A 15,229-nucleotide genomic window follows, 5' to 3' on the forward strand; every position below is an offset into this window, starting at 1 on the left:
AGTTCAAACTCCTTGATACATACACGCAGGGACATGGAGTTGGTCTGGAGTGCAGAGACCACACAAGTCTGGGTGTCATCAATGTACTGATCTAAAATCATGTTCTGAGATGAGATTATCTAAGAAGAGACTGTGACTTTAGATTTAATTTTGTTTAGTTAGGTAGTAAATCAATATGCAGAAAATGAGATGGTCAGAAAAATAAGAATATGAGGAGACTGTGGTGTCCAAATGACAAAAGAGTGTTTCAAGGCACAATAACAGTATTAAATACTGCACAGAAGCCAAAAGGAACGCTATCTGAAAGGTTCATGATTTGCAAATTAGCCATGAACTTGATGAGAGCTGTTTTCAAAGAAAGAGTAGAGATAGAAACTAGTTTGAATTGGATTGAAGATTGGAGGGGTGGGGTGAGACAAATAACAATACTTTAACTAAAAGTTTGGCTGTGGCAGGGCGCAGGCATGTAATCTCAGTGGCTCAGGAGGCTGAGACAGGAGGATTGCATGTTCAAAGCCAGCCTAAACAACAAGCAACTCATCCCTGGCTCTAAAAAAAAGTACAAAATAGAACTGGGGATGTGATTCAATGGTTGAGTGCCCCTAAATTTAATCCTGGTAAAAAAGTTTGGCTGTGAACAGAGAGGAAAGATCTATGGCACTAACATAAGACAGGGAGGTAAATTCTTTCATTCCATACCTATATCCAGAGGTAAGTAACCTGAGATAGAAATGCCCCTCCAGGGGTCTTATCACTTCCCATAATTCTTCATCATTTTTTTCATCAGTCATTCCTCTTCCTACAACATAGGTGATTTCTTACAATGAGTAGTGGAGGTTGTATTTTAACACAATGCTGATCCCAAACATTAGCAAATGCATTGGCAAAAGAATTTGTACAATGAACACAAAGTCATTGCATTAAAAAGCTTTACTAGTTGAGAAAAGGTTTAATGGGAATACTGGTGTAAATTTTTAATATCATAACTTCTACTAAAAAAACTATCATGATAAAATAACACTGAGACATCAGTTGGTAAAGCTTTTAGGGGAAAAAAGTAATAGTATTAATATATCGAGATGCAAGACAATATAATGGGAATGGTTTCGACCACTGAGTCCTCAGTCTCTTCCCAAATTCTGCTATTCTAATTACCTTGGGCCTTGTTTGTTTTTTGGTTGTTTTTTTTTTTTTAAAGTGGATAACTACCTGTAAGAAAATAAATGGAATAATAGAGCTTTGATGAACTTTAAAGTCTTAAAAAACATTATTACTTTTGAGGTACTAAGAGGCACATGATTGCCTCTACTACCAGTGAGCACTAGAGCATTGTGTTTTCTCCACATTCTAAGCTCAGTTCCTAAAATTAACTCCCCTAAATGTTCACTGACTGAAATAGTGTCTGCACAGGGCTGGAATGCCAAAATGTGTCACGATCGCAGAAATGTACATGTTGTCTCTCAAAACAACTACTTTTGACAAAAAAAAAAAAAAACAACAACCAAAAAAAAAAAAAAAAGAAAGAAAAACAACTCTCCTGGGCATATATTCTGCCAATCTAGGAAACTGGCTATTCTACAAATTTGACTGAAACGGGTCCCACGACCAAACAAAGGGAGAGTGCAAAAGCCCTCTGGAGCAGCGGTAGACACCTACGAGAGAACATGAGGGTAAAATAAGCTTTCTCCCAATGCCAGTCCCGGTTGGTTAACGCTCAAACTCTCCAGGGCCACAGAGACCGAAATCCTATTTCACGAGACGGCGGCCATCCTCCAGGTTCTGCCACGTCCCCAGGCCGGGCAGGGCCGGGCTAAGGTCCGTAGGCGCCAGCCGCCGGTCTCTTCCTGTGGCCAGCGCGCAGGAAGGTGGTGTCAGCTGTCCAGAGACTGCAACCTCGGCCCAGGACAGAAGCAAAGTCCGAGAAGAGACCCCCCGAACCGCAAGCACCGTGCAATCCGCGGTGGGGACTCACCCCTTCCGACGCGGGACCCTGCCGGCTACACACCGCAAGCTCCCACCGCGGCGCTCAACCGGCGCTCGACCGGCGCTACCGGGGGGGCCTGGGAAACGACCCCCGCATCCCGCAGCGCCGGCGGCCCGCCCACCTCCCCGGGGCGCGACCCGAGTCCGGCTTTGGCGCCAGCATCGCACACCACCGTCCTCGTGCACGCGCGTAGCTGCAGGGGTGACACTCACCTGGGGTCCCGAGCGAGCGCGTGTGTGACAGGCACAAAGTAGGGAATAGGGAGGTCACGGTGTAGAACTACGGCTGGAGAACACAAGGAAGATGCACTCCAAAGCTCACCTCTGCGCGTCCCCGCCTCCAAGATGGCCCCCGGCTGCGCGCGCCCCTGCGGTGCCACGTCGCCGCGCGTCGCCCCGCCCCGCGCCGGGCCGCCCCGCCCCGCGCTCCAGGCTGACTGGAGCCCCGGCCCTTCCTCTTCGTCCGTCCGAAGATCCTCTGGACCGCAGAGTTTTGGCTGTGCCTCCCCACTGTAGGAAGGTCCCCCATAAATTTCCCCTCCGCAGCCCCCACACCGCGAACAGCAGCCTTGCTACCTTGGGTAGCTCGACCTGTGCCACAGTCGCCCACAGAATGGAGATGAGTCAGCCAGCATCATCAAGTCCAGTCCCCACCTTCAGAAAGGACCTTGCTCCAGATAGAGGGAACTTATTCGTAGCAGTGATAGGAAAAAGGGACTTGGGAATGGAGCAGGGGGAGGGGGAGAAGGGTGTCATTTACTGTACTGATTTTTCCCCCAAGTACGTATATTGCACTTTTTTTTTCCAGTTGAAAAAGCGAAGACAATTTTGTTTCCTTAGCTGCACAAGTTAGTTATTTTGATTATAAATTAACGGAAGTCTACATTAAATGCACGTCTTATAAAATGATCACTTTGAGAATATAGAAAAACTGCTGGAACAAACTTTGTAAATTTCTGATACTCCCTGTAGCTTCAACTAGACAATTCCCTTCCCAATCATAAATTCAAGACGTCAAGCCATTTAAAAAGACTCATAACTGTGCCAGCAGGTGGAAATTATGAACATCCCCCTCTTCAACTCAATTGCCTTTTTTATCCTAGTATAACGCTCTTCCACTGCCATTTCAATGCCTTTATGGTGGTTATTCAAGACAGTTTTCAAGTTTAGAAATATTTCCTGGGACTTCAGTTTCTCCCTTCCAGTGGCATCTTTTAGTTGCCGAATTCCAAATTTAATTTTTTCAATTTCGTGATTAATTGTGGCTACTTGTTCAAGATAACACTTTTTTTTTCTTGAATTGTATTGTAATCTTCAATTACTGTTTGCTCATACTACCAGAAGACAAAGATTATTGACTTTTTTTGTATGTCTGTTTGGTTGGTTTTGGTACCAAGGATTGAACCACTGAGCAATATCCCCATCATCATCATCATCATCATTTTACTTAGAAACAGGGTTTCATTGAGTTGCTTAGGGTCTCACTAAATTGATGAAGCTGGATTTGAACTCCTGACCCTCCTGCCTTAGCCTCCCCAGTCACTGGGTTTACAGGCCTGCACCACCATGCCCAGCTTAACATTTTTATCCTTATATGCTGCACCTAAAGGAGTTCCTGAAACAGTTATTCAGTGATAAAATTTAAGTAAATCAATGAATGTAAGGAAATAAGAATTTGAAACCAGAAGTCCTGATTTGGGTCTTCGACTGCCCATAGGCCAATTGTATAGTTGTGAATACTCATACAGGTCCTTTGGTCTCCTTATTTTCATCTGTAAAATGGGAGTAATATTATCTGCCATCACTAACTCAGGCAAGTAACAGAATCAAATAATTTTCTTTTCTTTTTAGTACTGGGGATTAAATCCAGGGATGCTTAACCACTGAGCCACATCCCCAGGGCCTTTTTAGTCATTCATTTATTTATTTATTCAATTCTGAGACAGGATCTCACGAAATTGCTTAGGGCCTCACTAAGTTGCTGAGGCTGTCCTTGAACTTTCAGTCCTTCTGCCTCACCCTCCCAAGTTTTGGTAATAATAAGCATGCACCACCACACCTAGCTGAAAGCACTTTTTAAACTACTTAGCATTCAACATATGAAAAACTGTATCTTCTTATAGTCCTCAAATTTTCTTCAGGAATCAATTCTTAGATTATCTCTTGAACATGACAGCTATAAATATTATAAAATACCCCACTGAAAACTAATACAACTTAACAATGCTCTCACTCTATATCTGGCTTTGTAACTACAATGGGTTGGTCCCTTTGGTGGTGCCTCTTATCCTGTTCACTGAGAATGTGTGTAGGTGGCCTTCTAGATTACTTTCTAGAAAGTTCTGTTTGGAGTAGTGCTGAAAGTAGATACCATCTCCATCCTCTTTGGCCCACACCCTTTATAACAAGGTACGTTGGTTTCTTCATTCATTCAACAATTATTTATTAGTGGCTGCAATTGCTGAGCATTGGTACTGGAAACACTGCAATGAGCAAGATGGGCAAGTCTTGACACTTAGGTAGCTGTCCTAGTAAGAGAGAGAGAGACTATAAACAGGAACATAAACAAGAAAAGACAATAGAGTGTTGGCTATAGTAATTGGAGTAAGCCATTTAGGACAGGACAAACAGGCAAGACTTGTCTCAAGAAGAGTTTTGAGCAGGGACCTGCCATGAAATAGGCTGTGGTTATTTGGCAGAAGGGAGATCATGCAAATACTTGAGGTCGAGTGTGCTTGGCACTAGTGATAAACAGCAAGAAAGTGCAGGAAGTGGAATGATAAGAGGACAGAGAGAGCACGGGTGAGATCATATCCAGTCTTCTAGACACAATAAAGCCATTTGGGTTAGATTCTGGAAGAAGTGGGAAGTACATGGAGTGTTTTCGGACAAGAACAACAAGATTTGATTTCAGTTTTTAATCACACTCCAATTGCTGTGATGGGTTTTTCAGGGACTAAGGAAGGTCTCCAGTAATGAGACCATGGTGGCTTAGAGTAATTAATGGCATGGAGGCAGTGTATGGCCCAGGCATATTTGAAGATTGAATTGCCATGATTTATTGGTAGACTAGATGTGGATTTTATTGATTTCCTTAGACCACCACAAAAAATTATTATAGCCAATCCTTTATAATAGAAAAGTATTCTTCCCCAGTTCTGGAGGCCAGATGTCTAAAATCAGCAAGACCTCTCCAGAAGCTCTAGGGGAAAATACTTTTGTGTTTCTTTTAGCTCCTGGTCACTCTCAATGTTTCTTAGTTGGTGCCAAAATAACTCCAGTCTCTGCCTCTGTCTTCACATGCCCTTCTCCCCATGCCCCTGTGTCTTGAGTCTCCCTCTGCCCTTCCCTTACAGATAATATCCATCATTGCACTTAGGGCCCAATCTAGATCCAGAATGATCTCATTTCAAGATACTTGAGAGTCTTACAAAGATTATTTCTAAATAAATTTATGTTCAGAAGTTCCAATTGACTATATCTTTTGGAGGTCACTATTCAGTCCACTAAATGGATAGAGACAGAAGTCAACTAAAGTTAAGATTATAAGATGGCCTTTGGAATGGTTAAACTTGAATTACATTTATAGTTATTCTATGTTTTACTTACCACTTTTCATTTGAATTTCAAAAGAACTTTGTGCAACTGAAAGATTCCTGAAGAAAATCAGAACTATAAGAAGATACAGATTTTCACATGTTGAATGCTAAGTAGTTTAAAAAGTGCTTTCAGCTGGGTGTCCAGTATTAGAAATATGGAAACTAAGGCTCTGATAATTACATGCAGAGCTGGAGTTGGAACCCAGAATTTATAGATGGTACTCCAACTGCTTTCCTGCTTTTCAAGTTGTAAGGTATGTTCTTAGATGTCAGCCAATGAGGGCAATTATAACTTAATGGAAGAACAAAGACTGCTCAGCATTTTAAGTGTTGCTAAAAACTCGCCAAGATTTTCTTTATAGGAATTCTAATACATGCTAGAGATCATTTGTGACTTGTGATGAAACAACATGACAGTAGAATTTTGCCTTTCTTGCTCAAAAACATAGGCAAACAAAACTTTTTTTTTTTTCATTTGAATTAAGGGTTTTTTTTCTAGGTCAATTCAGTTAATCTTTTATTCTTAAATATTCTTAAGGCAGTTCTTGATGTTTGTAATGCTCATATAAATATTCAAATATGTATTTCCAGGTGGGCAAAGGATGAGGCTGAGACTCAGCATCTGCTGCATAACCAGCAGTGTAGTCAGAACTGATTCTGCTTTAAGATGATGAGCCCTGCTGAGAGCACAGCCCTCAGTTTTGCAACCCATAGAGCACTTCAGCAGGTGCTCTGGGGTACTGGCCCACACGTAGACATCAGGGGACTCCGATCATGCCATGCTAAGAGGATATGGCAAAGGTTGTCTCAAACATTGCATGGGATTCACTTGTACTAAAAAAGTTATCCATCATTCATCTGAAATTCAAATGTAAGAGTCAAGCAAGCCAGGACTTAAGAGTGTAAAAGGCAATTGAGTATATATTGGGACATTAACTATGGTAACAAAAACCTAGATCAGAGTTCTCACTCTAGCACCAGCATAATCAACAACTAACTTTGAGAGTGTCACTTTAACATATTCTATATTCCTTCACTATAAAGTGGGACAAATATTCCTATTAATACCTACTTCATAATTTCTTAATTGAAGATTAAATTACTTAATGTGTGTGAAATATTTAGAACAGTGGCCTAGCTCTCAGTGTTAGCTCTTATTATTAGAGCTTATAATTGCTTAAATATTCATCTGACAATTACTTTTAAACCAACAAGACTTAATTAATTGAGCCTGAGGTATAATTTCCAAATTGTTTTCTTGTTTGTTTTCAACCAAAGAAAATTTAGTTATATAAGGGGTGACTATACTTCTCAGTTTATCTAGGACACTTCCACTTGAAAGTCATCCAAGAGTAATTATTAAAACTACTGGTAACCTTTGCAAGAATTTTATTGAAATTTTTGCATCTATATTCATTAGATATATTGGTCTGAATTTTTCTTTCTTTGATGTGTCTTTGTCTGATTTTGGAGTCAGGGTAATATTGGCCTCATAGAATGTGTTTGGAAGTGTTCCCTCTTTTTCTATTTCATGAAACAGTTTGAGAAGTATTGATATTAATTCTTCTTTAAAGGTCTTGTAGAATTGAGTTGTGTGTCCATATGATCCTAGGCTTTTCTTGGTTGGTAGGCTTCTATTGCCTTGCTTGAAATTGATCTGTTTAAATTGTTTATATCATCCTGATTTAGTTTGGGCATATCATATGCCTCTAGAAATTTGTCGATGTTTTCGATATTTTCTATTTTATTGGTGTAAAAATTTCCAAAATAACTTATAATTATCTTCTTATTTCTATAGTGTCCGTCATAATATTTTCTTTTTCCCCACGGGTGTTAGTAATTTGAGTTTTCTCTTTTTTTCTCTTCATTAGCATGGCTAATGGTTTATCAATTTTATTTATTTTTTCAAAGAACCAACTTTTTGTTTTCTCAATTTTTTCAATTGTTTCTTTTGTTTCAATTTCATTGATTTCAGCTCTGACTTTTATTATTTCCTGTCTCTTCCTGCTTTTGGGGTTGATTTGTTCTTCTTTTTCTAGGACTTTGAGATGTAATGTTAGGTCATTTATTTGTTGACTTTTTCTTCTTTGAAGGAATGAACTCCATGCAATGAACTTTCCTCTTAGAACTGCCTTCATATTGTCCCAGAGATTTTGATATGTTGTATCGGTATTCTCATTGACCTCCTCCTTGCTAATTCAGTAGCATATTATTTAGTCTCCAGGTGTTGGAGTACTTTTTGTTTCTTATTTATCATTGATTTCTAATTTCATTCCATTGTAGTCTGATAGAATGCAGCTTAGTATCTCTACTTTTTTTGTATTTACTATGATTTTCTTTGTGGCATAATATATGATCCATTTTAGAGAAGGATCAATGTGCTGCTGAGAAGAAAGTGTATTCGCTCATTGATGGATAATATACTCTCTCTATATATATCAGTTAAGTCTAAGTTATTGATTGTATTATTGAGTTCTATAGTTTCATTGTTGAGCTTTTGTTTGGAAGATCTATCCAGTGGTAAAAGAGGTGTGTTAAAGTCACCCAGAATTATTGTGTTGTGATCTATTTGACACTTGAACTTGAAAAGAGTTTGACTGATGAACATAGATGCTTCATTATTTGAGGCATATATATTTATAAATGTAATGTCTTGTTGATGTATGATTCCCTTAAGCAGTATGAAATGTCCATATTTATCTCTTTTGATTAACTTTGGCTTGAAGTCTACTTCACTTGATCTGAGGATGAAAACCCATGCTTGCTTATGTAGACCATGTGAATGGTATATTTTATCCCAACCTTTCACCTTTAGCCTGTGGACATCTTTTCCTATGAGATGAGTCTTGAAAGCAGAATATTATTGGGTCTTTTTTTAAAAAATCCAATCCACCAGCCTATGTCTTTTGATTGGTGAGTTTAAGCCATTAACGTTTAGGATTAATATTGAGACATGATTTGTATTACGGGTCATTTTTGTTTATTTTAGGTATTTAGCTTGACTTGGCTTCTTCTTTGGGTGTCTTTTCCTTTATTGTAGTTCTTCCCTTTGCATATTTTCATTGTTGTTTTTCATTCTCCTCGTGGAATATTTTGCCAAGAATGTTCTGTAGTGAAGATTTTCTTGCTGTAAATTCTTTTAGCTTTTGCTTATCATGGGAGGTTTTTATGTCATCATCAAGTTTGAATTAATTAATTTTCCTGGATAAAAGATTCTTGGTTGGCATCCATTATCTTTTAGAGAATGGTATATGTTGTTCCAAGATCTCCTGGCTTTGAGGGTCTGGGTTGAAAAATCTGCTGATTTGAATTGGCCTCCCCCTCTATGTCATCTAATTCCTCTCTCTTGCAGCCTTTAAGATTCTATCCTTATTCTATATCCTAGTCATTTTCATTATAATGTGCCTTGGTGTAGATCTGTTGTAATTTTGTACATTTGGTTTCTTACAGGACTCTTGTATTTGATTTTCCAATTCATTCTTCATGCTTGGGAAATTTTCTGATATTATTTCATTTAAGAGATGGTGCATTCCTTTGGTTTGAATCTCTGAACCCTCCTCTATCCTAATATCAAAAAGATAGTGCACCATGATAAATAGGGTTTATCCTGGGGATCCAAGGTTGGTTCAACATATATAAATCAATAAATGTAACTCATCACATCAGTAGACTCAAAGATAAAAATCATATGATCATCTCAATAGATGATAAGAAACATTTAATTAAATTCAGCATCCCTTCATGTTAAAAATGCTAGAAAAACTGGGGATAACAGGAATATACCTCAACATTGTAAAGGCTATCTATGCTAAGCCCAAGACCAACATCATTCTAAATGGAGAAAAATTGAAAGCATTCCCTCTAAAAACTGGAAAAAGACAGGGATACCCTGTTTCACCACTTCTATTCAACATAGTTCTTGAAACACTGGCCAGAGCAATTAGTCAGATGAAAGAAATTAAAGGGATTTTTATAGGAAAAGAAGAACTCAAATTATCACTATTTCCAGATGATATGATTCTATAACTAGAAGACCCAAAACATTCCACCAGAAATCTCCTAGAACTAATAAATGAATCCAACAAAATAGCAGGATATAAAATCAACACCCATAAATCACAGGCATTTCTGTACATCATTGACAAATCTGCTGAAAGAGAAACTAGGAAAACCACCCCATTTACAATAGCCACACACACACACACACACACACAAATATTTGAGAATCAACTTAATGAAAGAGGTGAAAGACCTCTACAACAAAACTACACACATTAAAGAAAGAAATTAAAAAACACCTTAGAACATGGAAAGATCCACTTTGTTCTTGAATAGGCAGAATTAATATTGTCAAAATGACCATACTACCAAAAGCACTATACAGATTCAATGCAATCCCAATCAAAATTCCAATGACATTCCTCATAGAAATAGAAAAAGCAATCATGAAATTCTTCTGGAAAAATAAGACACCCAGAATAGCTAAAGCAATCCTTAGCAAGAAGAGTGAAGCTGGTGGTATTACTATACCAGACCTTAAACTATACTACAGAGCAATAGTAACAAAAAACAGCATGGTGTTGGCACTAAAACAGACTGGTAGACCAATGGTACAGAATAGAGGACACAGAGACTAACCCACATAACTACAGTGTTGTTGTTGTTGTTGTTGTTTTATTAGACAAAGTTTCCAAAAACACACATTGGAGAAAAGATAGCCTTTTCAACAAATGGTGCTGGAAAAACTGGAAATTTATATGTAACAAAGTGAAATTAAAACCTTATCTCTCACTATGTACAAAACTCAACTCAAAGTGAATCAAGACTTAGGAATTAAACCAGAGATCTTGCACCTAGTGGAAGAAAAAGTAGGCTCAAATCTCCATCATGTCAGATTAGGCCCCAATTTTCTTAATAAGACTCCTATAGTACAAGAATTAAAACCAAGAATCAATAAATGGGATGGATTCTAACTAAAAAGCTTTTTCTCAGAAAAAAGAAACAATAAGTGAGGGAATAGAGAGCCTACATAATAGGAGCAAATCTTTACCACGTGCACATCAGATAGAGCACTAATCTCTAGGATATATAAAGCACTGAAAAACCTTAATACCAAAATAAACAAACAAACAAATAAAAAAAACCAGATAGCCCCATCAATAAATGGGCCAAGGAACAACAGACACTTCTCAGAAGAGGATATACAATCAATCAACAAACATATGAAAAAATGTTCAACATCTCTAGCAATTAGAGAAATGCAAATCAAAACTTCTCTAAGATTTCATCTCACTCCAGTCAGAATGGCAGTTATTAAGAATATAAGCAACAATAAGCATTGGCGAGGATGTGGGGAAAAGGCACACTCATACATTGCTGGTAGGACTGCAAAGTGGTGCAGCCAATCTAGGAAGCAGTATGGAGATTCCTTGGAAAACTTGGAATCACACCACCATATGACCAAGCTCTCCCACTGCTCAGTTTATCCCCAAAGGACTTAAAAACAGCATACTACAGGGACACAGCCATATCAATGTTTATAGCAGCACAATTCACAATAGCTAAACTGTGGAACCAACCCAGATGCCCTTAAGTAGATGAATGAATAGGGAAACTTTGGTATATATATATATACACAATGGAACATTACTCAGCATTATAAGAGAATAAAATCATGGCATTTGCAGGTAAATGGATGGAGTTGGAGGGTATAATGCTAAGTGAAGCAAGCCAATCCCAAAAAAACAAAGGCTGATTTTTTTTTTATATATGAGGATGCTGACTCATAATGGTGATGAGGGAGGAGCATGGGAGGAATGGAGTAACTTTAGATAGGGTAAAGAGGAGGGAGGAGAAGGTAGGGGGAAAGGGGATAGGAATGATTATGGAATGAGTTAGACATCATTACCCTAAGTACATGTATGAAGACACTAATGGTGTGAAAATACTTTGTGTACAATCAGTGACTTGAAAATTGTGCTTTATATGTGTAATATAAAATGAATTGCATCCTGTCATCATGTACAACAAATTAGAATAAATAAATAAATAATTTAAAAACTACTCACCTTTTATTCTTACAGTATTCCAATTTGACAATCAGTCTTATGGTTATCCTACTAGAAGAGATATTAAGGAGTTACCCTTTTTTGCACATTTGAGTTATAGTATGACAATTTCAAAACCTGCCCATTCCCCCACATGCCTTGCTATCTTCAAAGGGATGGTTTACTAGAGTCCATTTTAATTTGTTTTTTGGGGGGAAGCGTGGGCACCAGGGGTTGAATTTAGGTGCTCTCAGCCACTGTGCCACATCTCCAGACCTATTTTGTAATTTATTTAGAGATAGGATCTCACACTGAGTTGCTTAGCACCTCAGTTTTGCTGAGGTTGGCTTTGAACTTACAATCCTCCTGTCTCAGCTTCCCTAGCCACTGGAATTACAGTTGTGCATCACCTTGCCTGGCTTAGTTTGTTTTTAAAAAACAACTAATATCTTTTTTCCCCTTTCTAAAATAACACATAACTTTATTTCAGTAATAAAAGCAATGTTAAAATTGACAAGTGTATTTTTTAAATTAATTTATTTGTTCTAATTTGTCATACATGAAAGCACATTAGATAGAGCGCTAATCTCCAGGATATATAAAGAACCCAAAAACGTTAACACCAAGAAAACAAGTCCATAAATGTGCTAAGGAACTGAACAAACATTTCTCAGAAGAGATATACAATCGATCAACAAATATATGAAAAAATGTTCAACATATCTAGCAATTAGAGAAATGCAAATCAAAACTACTCTAAGATTTCATCTTACCCCAGTCAGAATAGCAATTATTAAGAATATAAGCAACAGCAAGTATTGGTGAGGATGTGGGGGAAAATGCACACTCTTCCATTGCTGGTAGGAGTGCAAATTGCTGCAATCAATCTGGAAAGCAGTATGGAAATTTCTTAGAAAACTTGGAATGGAACTACCATTTGACCCGCTATCCCACTCCTCAGTCTATACCCAAAGGACTTAAAATCATAATACTATAGTAATGCAGCCACATCAATGTTTATAGCAGCACAATTCACAATAGCTAACTTTATAAAATATGTATTTAAAAATATTCTGTGATCTTTAGTTTTTAACGTGGTATTTTGTTTTGTTTTGTTTGTACTGGAAATTTAGACCAAGGTCATTTTACCACTGAGCCATATCTCCAACCCTTTTTATCAACTAATTTATGTTTAAGACAGCATCTCATTAAGTTGCTGAGAGCTTCACTATGTTACTGAGGCTGATCTTCAGCTTGTGATCCTTCTGTGTCAGCCTCCTGAGTCTCTGGGATTACAGGCGCACACCACAGTACCTGGCTTAATTTTAAAAACTAATAAACTTACCCTTGCTTTCTAGACTCTTCTCTTCCTCTTGCAGCCTGCTCCCTGTTTCCCAGGTGCCAGCATAAGAAACTGCTCTGCTCAATCTGAAACCATTCGCCCTTGCTCTTATCAGTCCCTTTACCTGAGATGCATTTTCCTTCTGAACTTACTAATAGGTACTCCTCATTTTTCAAGAGCCAGCTTAAAGTTTTCTTCTACCATAAAATCTTTTCACATTGTATTATTGTTGGTTTTACATGTCTATATTCTCCATTTGTTTATGAGCTCCTGATGATAATAACTTTGTGTTTAGAATTCCATTACATTTAAGTTTTTACGTGAGAGTGTGTTCTATGAACATTTTTTGAGTGGAATTTTCTATTAAGATTTATATGCAGTACACATTGCAAAAGTGTTCATAATTATGCTAATCCCCAAAATATGTGACCATTAAAAATATTCTTAAAGGACACAGAACAAATACATTTTTGTTGAAAAATCTGAAATTTTTTTTGAACAAGAAACCATGCAACTAAATTAGTTTTCTAGATAAGGAAATACCTCTAATAAGCAATAACGTATTACCAAGTGTGGAAGTTTTTTTTTTCTAGCGGTCATAAAAAAAAAAAAAGGGGGAAGTCTGGAAAACTATCACAGTCAAGAGGACCTAAGAAGACAACTAAATGTAATATGGTATTGAAACAAAGACCATTCAAATGAGAACAGATGAAGGCTATTTATTCTGAACTTGCTATGGTAAGGAACTGGACCACGATCTGTTGGTTTAGCAGAGACTCAAAGACAGTGACTCAGAGGATTGAGAAAGCTTTGTGGTGGAAAAAGAGGAAAGCTCCAGGTGTGCCCTGATTGGAGGCAGTCCACATGAGGAGCTTTAGGCAGCTAATCAGAGGTAGGACATCCTGTGGGATTGGTTATGGATGAATATTTGGCTCTCTTCAAATGGTTCTAAGTTGGAAGCTGGGACCAATATTAGGGAATCTATCTATTATTTATCTGTTTGGGGCCAGTTCCAATAGGCTATTGTTTGGCTTCCTGGGCTGGCCACTGCAAATTGTGGTCAGGGTTCTATTTATGTTTATTCTGACCACTATCCTCTGGTATATGCAGCCTCTCTCAAGTCCTTGTATAAGACCCTGGCATAGGAAAATGACATTAGGAAAAAACTAAGAAAACCAAATAAACATACACACTTCAGTTTACAACCACATAGCAATATTGATTCATTACTCATAATGAGTATACCACACTATGTTAGATGGTACTAATGGTGGAAACTGGATTGCAGTGTGTCAGAACTGTCTCTACAATCTTCTCCATTTTAAATCCAAAACTATTTTAAAAATAAGTTTTTGCCCTTGTTGTTTTAAAAAGCCCTTGGAGTAGCTGACCACTAGCCCTCCACTCACAGCTGCCACCTGACCTGGCTCCATGACTCTAACTTACAGATCCTTATTAGCTTTGTCACCTCCCACCTGCTTCCCCTTCTGCCTCTCTACAGTATTTTTTTGGTTCATATGTGGTACAGGGGATTGAACCCAGGGGTGCTCTTCTACCGAGCTACATCCTCAGCCCTTTTATATATATTTTTTTTTATTTTGAGACAGGAGTCTCATTAAGTTTCTTAGGGCCTCACTAAGTTGCTGAGACTTGCTTCAAACTTGGGCCCTCCTGCTTCAGCCTCCCAAGTCATTGAGATTACAGGTGTGCACCACCATGCTCAGCTCTCTATTGTACTTTTCCACAGAGCTTTATGTGGCCTACAAGGCCCACATGGCCCATCCCCTGGAACTTCTCCATCCTCATTCACTCTGTTCCACCATTCTGGCCTCTTGTTGTTTCTCAGATGCATCTGGTCCACACATACCTTGGTCCCTTTGCATTTGCTCCTTCTCACTGAATGTTGGCTGCTTCTTCCTATCATTCAATCCCCAGAGCAGCCTTCCCTGGACACCCCATTTAGTCTTCATAATACTCAGCACTTCCAAACATTACAATATAAATCTTGTTTACTGTCTATCTCCTGAATTATGAATGTAAGTTTCACAAACTCAAGGACAACTTTTTCTGTTTTTTCCCCACTGTATCCTCAACATTAGTCCCAAGTACTTGGTTGGCACTCAACCAATTTTTGTTAAATGAACAAATAAATCAGAAAACATACGGAGAATCAGAAAGTTTCTCCTGTGTACTACCATGAAAAATGCTGCAGAATGCTCTTATGGATCCTTTCCAGAAGGCTAATTTTGATTTAGTCA

The 15,229-nt window shown here is 38.2% G+C and overlaps 1 protein-coding gene across 2 annotated transcripts in view; it reads right to left on the reverse strand.

Moving 5' to 3' along the window:
- Positions 1 to 2,352, reverse strand: part of Prrc1 (proline rich coiled-coil 1) — a 32,140-nt gene extending 29,788 nt beyond the window's left edge. For both annotated transcript variants that reach the window (XR_013438263.1, XM_005324141.5), the window contains exon 1: positions 2,197 to 2,352. The gene's annotated coding sequence lies outside the window, so the exon portion shown is untranslated. The remainder of the gene's footprint in view (positions 1 to 2,196) is intronic.
- Between the last annotated feature and the right edge of the window lie 12,877 nt (positions 2,353 to 15,229).

Source organism: Ictidomys tridecemlineatus, chromosome 1 (assembly GCF_052094955.1).
Source record: "Ictidomys tridecemlineatus isolate mIctTri1 chromosome 1, mIctTri1.hap1, whole genome shotgun sequence".
Classification (NCBI taxonomy): domain Eukaryota; kingdom Metazoa; phylum Chordata; class Mammalia; order Rodentia; family Sciuridae; genus Ictidomys; species Ictidomys tridecemlineatus.